The 4,799-nt window shown below is 33.2% G+C and overlaps 1 long non-coding RNA gene across 2 annotated transcripts; it reads left to right on the forward strand.

Moving 5' to 3' along the window:
* The first annotated feature begins 1,145 nt into the window (after nucleotides 1–1,145).
* Nucleotides 1,146–4,203, forward strand: LOC116118048. Of its 2 annotated transcripts, XR_004126085.1 has the most exons (4): nucleotides 1,159–1,198; nucleotides 1,326–1,437; nucleotides 3,398–3,495; nucleotides 4,183–4,203. It is a non-coding gene; the product is annotated as an uncharacterized LOC116118048 (long non-coding RNA). The 2 variants fall into 2 exon arrangements; XR_004126084.1 differs by lacking the exon at nucleotides 4,183–4,203 and having other exon boundaries at nucleotides 1,146–1,198; nucleotides 1,326–1,382; nucleotides 3,398–3,486.
* Nucleotides 4,204–4,799: the final 596 nt, after the last annotated feature.

Raw genomic sequence — 4,799 nt, forward strand, 5'->3', positions numbered from 1 at the left:
AGTCTCTGTTTCCAATTCAGGCCACCACTTTTGATAGGTTCTTGATGGCTCCAACTTAGTTGACATGCACGCACTGGTTAGGTAAATATTCTCTTTTAATTGATTTTTTTTTTTTTTAACTTTTGATGTCTTAGTTTGGGAAAAGACTACAAGAAGGAAGAAATGGAAATAATGATGTGTGCGGCACGCCTCTGCCTTGCATTCATCTTCTAGAAGGCCAACAATGAAGACGGTAAATTCTTTTTCATAGTCTGAAAAAAAATTTTGCCATCAAATTTCATTTACCTAAAAAATCCATATTTACCAAGTGAAGTAATAGAGAATCCTCAAGTTTGACCTCTTACGATGTGTGTTGGATCAACGTTTTAGATTATCGGAATTGACTTAAGTAAATGCTCTAGAATTTGCAGGATCTGAAGCAAAAGCTGAAGTACTTGCTGCTAATCACAATTGGTCTGAATCAGAGGCAAAATATTGATAGAATGGTTAAAAAGGTGTATATGAATGGACCATTCATTCTTTTTTTCTACCTTAACTGATTTTTTACTTCAGAGATACTAAGGTTTTTGTTACATAAATTTTGATAGTTTTCTGGGGATTCCAACTTTTGGTTTTCCACTATGATGGTCGGACAAGTGAATGGGATGAATTTGAGTGGTCAAAGAGCACAATCCATGTTAGTACAAGGAGACAAACAAAATGGTGAGATTTAAGATCTTCTGCATAGTACTGAATTCCAACCTTTTAGCTCCTTTAATTTGAGAGCTACCAAAGTATAGAATAAGCATCTCATTGTTTTTATATGTTTTGTTTTCATGATCATCCATCTTGAATGCTTGGATTTATTGTCAGGGTTTTGATGCGAGAAATCTTCAATTTAAGCTTTCATTTCACGTATGATTGGCAGGTGGTAGCAAAAAGGTTTTTGCATCCTGATGTTGTTGCAGCTTAGAGTATATTTTTATTTGGGATGAAGATTCTGGCGTGGAACATCAACGGGGAGAAGTAAGTTCATTTTCCAGTTATGATTTCTGGTCAAGTTAACAGTCACAACTTTCTTTCTAAATTGCTCCATATGAATAACCATGTATATTGAGTTGGTTAAAAAACATGGCTAGAGATCTCTCAAACCAGGTCTGGAGCCAATAACGGATTGACATGGCAAATGACAAGTGGAGGGTGATCGAGAGGTTCACAAGTAACTTTATAGCTCACTCTTGCGCTATGTCTCCCTTTTGTATAAAGTAGACATTTATTTGATGAGTATTGCGGATTATTCGTTAATACAGTTTGCTAAGAATGATGCATTTTGAATTTATTTTCAGGTTTACAGAAGAGAAACCTGGCTGTTGCAGTGATCCACATGTGCCTCCATGTGCTGCGTATGTTTTTTCTCTCTCACACGTAGATTTTGTATTATGTTGACATATCTCAATGGTGTAGTTAACATCATTCATAATTATAGTACTTGCATGCTAGTTATGACATGAAAAATCATGCTTCAGTGAAGAAGTGTCAATTGCCTATTGCAATAACGGATATTTATGGTTCCTTATATACGACTTGTAATTGACACATTTTAATTGTGTTGCATAGTTACAATAACATCTTTTAACTCTTTCTTAAAAGAATGGTTATAAGTTCGATTGTGAAAGAGTAATAACAAATTTTGTTGTCCCTAATTTTCCTTTAAGAATTCAATCGCTCATGTCTCTCTAACTATATGACTCGCTTTCCTGGGCCATGGCTTACAGAAAAAGTCTTTAATGATGCATTCTCTCCCTATCCATTGCTGATATTATGCTACGCCGGCTCTCTCTTTCATCCACCAATTGATCCAATAGCAGAAATGATATTGTTTCCCTTATCTCAATCACTGCCTCCAAGAATTCCAATAGTTTTCACCAAGGAAAAACTTACAATGATTTATAGCTCTTTTAAAATTGATTGACCCAATTTGAGATTATTAGCTATTATCAGTTGTCAGAAAAATAAGTTATTACATCCATAAAAAACCGAATTGCTTAGTCTGCAACACTTTGAGTGATTTGGTCCCAGATAAGTGGAATGATGAAAAGAAAGTTGATGTGATTGTTCATAGTTGTAGTGATGAGCATGGCAGTAGAGAGTAGTATTGGTAATTAGTGGCAGTGGGGGTGGTACATTGTCAGCGGTGGTGGTAAGCGAATGATGGTGGTGTTTTAATGAGATGGGCCATCTCAAATTTTCTTTTAAGACAACTTGATTGACTTTTGTTCTATTCATATGAATGTAGACATGTTAGAGAGTAAGAACTTGTTTGCTGTGAGTTGTGGTTGGTTGTCTATGTTAAAAACAAAATTTTGCATATAAATTATTCTAAAAAGCGTTTTTCTGTATCATAGATTCATTGGAGGCAGGAAATATTAAGGTTTCGCGTAATAAAATTATTTTCTAAAATAAAACTTCTTTGTAATTGGGATTTGTTTGTTAGCATTTTAAATCATGATGCAAAATCTACAATAGAACTTCTTTGTGATTGAGGGGTTATTGTTAGCATTTTAAATCATTGATGCAAAAGTGGGATGTTCCATATAGATGTTTCAAATAATTAGTTATATCTACAGCAATACTTCTGTTTGTAATAAATTAATTTGGTCAAGAGGGTCCCACACTGTAATGTAAATGGCTAACTTTTTGCTCTCTCGAGTTTGAAAGACTGGTGTATTACTATATGCACTTTTGAGCTTATTATAAAGGAGAAAGGAAAAAGTTACGGAATGGAGGAGGAGGTTATCTGGTTTTATATTGCATCACAAAATTATAAGCCTTTTGATAGCTTCAAGATTTTTTTGGATCTGTTTGTGCTCTTTGTAACTGTGTGTTCTGCAATCAATTATGCACAAGCTGAGTCTATAATATATATTCTGGCTGTTATATTTGCCTTTGATTTACTGTTCTAAAATGATGGACAAGCCCGGGAGACAGGCAATTGTGTAATGTGATAGATGCTCAATGAATTTGTGTAGATTACAAATTACAAATATGAGATTCTATCTTGGGTTATTAGGCATTCTACTAATCATTAATACATCCCCAATCATTTTCTCCAAGATATTCCCTTCATTATTTTAACTCTTTCTTGTTTTTCTTAACTTTTTTTTTTTCTCACTTTCTTTAACCAAGCACTCTGCAAATTAGGAATTAACTAGAGAAATCAATAAAGATTTCCATGAATCTTCAAGCCTCAAACCTATGTTGATTAAATTGTGTGCATATATAATCCATAACAGTTAGGAGGTATTATGGGTTCTACTTAAGGTCTAACGTTTAACTCTATGGATGTAAATAAATCATCACCATCTCAGGAAACATAAGTAATTGATCACTTAAGGTCTAACGTTTAACTCCTACCTAGGGACCCGGTTGAGATCCCTTGGGGCAATTATGGGGCTGAGTATATTGTTGAATCTTCTGGGGTCTTCACAACAACTAACAAGGCCTCAGTCACAAAAGGTTAGTTCTGAGTTTTTGACACTATTTTTTTTAGTTCATTGCTATCTTTTTACCTCTCAACATTTATGTAGAATTTATGATATTGGTTAACTAAAATTACACTGCAAACACTGGTAAAGTTATGATATGGTAAACTTATGTAGAAATTTAACTTAGGTAGGGAATTTGAAGGGATTGAATTTAATGAGGTGACATAGGAAGAGTTGAAACCGAAGGACAGCATGCTGAACAATGGTGAATAGTAAAGATGAGTATGCAATGTATCAGAAGAACAATCAAAAGTATAGAAATGGGACCAAAATCAGACCTTGAATTAAAACCAAGATTATTGGCATAGGTGAGATGACTATTTTTCCATCAGATTTCAAACATTTATAGCCTTTATGAATAAGGTGTATTCTACAAAAACACATTTGGCTGAATGAAAGAAGAAATTTAACTTAGTTTAAAATTTTAAACTAGGGAATTCAAGTTTAGATTGTTAATCTGTGAGATATTTGCTTTTCTACTCCATCAATTTGATTTTGGTTTGGTGCTGCCGTACGTTCTGTGAACTTTGAGGAGTAGTCTTTTTCTATTGCCATTCATAAGTTTTTGTCACATTAGTATACCCTAGAATAATTATAATTTATTTGTAATAATTTAGTTTCTTGCTTGACTATTGATTATGCATTGAATTGATGGTAGGAAAAAATGATACATTCGTGCAATAATGCTTGAAGGAGCAGCCATCTTACTTGAAGGAGCAGAAGCAGAGTTAAGGGATAGTCCATAAGAAGAAAATAAGATAAACATTTGTATGGACTATATATATATGAAAATATGTATTTGATGTTAGTGTTCAGATTTTTATATTGTGATGGATTATTTTGTTGATGTTAAATGTATAAACTAAGGCAATACAAAAGCTTTTGCCACTAATTTTTTCCAAAAAAAAAAAACACATTCTGCAACTAATTTGTGAGTAGCAAACAGGAATTTAATAATTGGATTCCACATTCAGCGTTACAATGAATATATTAGATACTAAATTTGGTCACCAAAAGATACATTCGGCCACTAATAAAATAGTCGCGAAAAACCTATTAGATTTCACATTCAACATCTAAAATATTATAATTAATTACTAAATTTAGTAACTTAAAGATACATTTGGTCACTAATAAAATAGTCGCGAAAACCGTTTGGATTCTACATTCAGCGTCTAAAAGAGTTACAATTAGCCACTAAATTTTGGTCACTAATAGATACATTCGTCGACTAACAAAATAGTTGCGAAAGCCTTTTACGAAATTACCCTTACA

The sequence above is a fragment of the Pistacia vera genome, unplaced genomic scaffold (assembly GCF_008641045.1).
Source record: "Pistacia vera cultivar Batoury unplaced genomic scaffold, PisVer_v2 Contig833, whole genome shotgun sequence".
In the NCBI taxonomy this organism is placed as follows: Eukaryota; Viridiplantae; Streptophyta; class Magnoliopsida; order Sapindales; family Anacardiaceae; genus Pistacia; species Pistacia vera.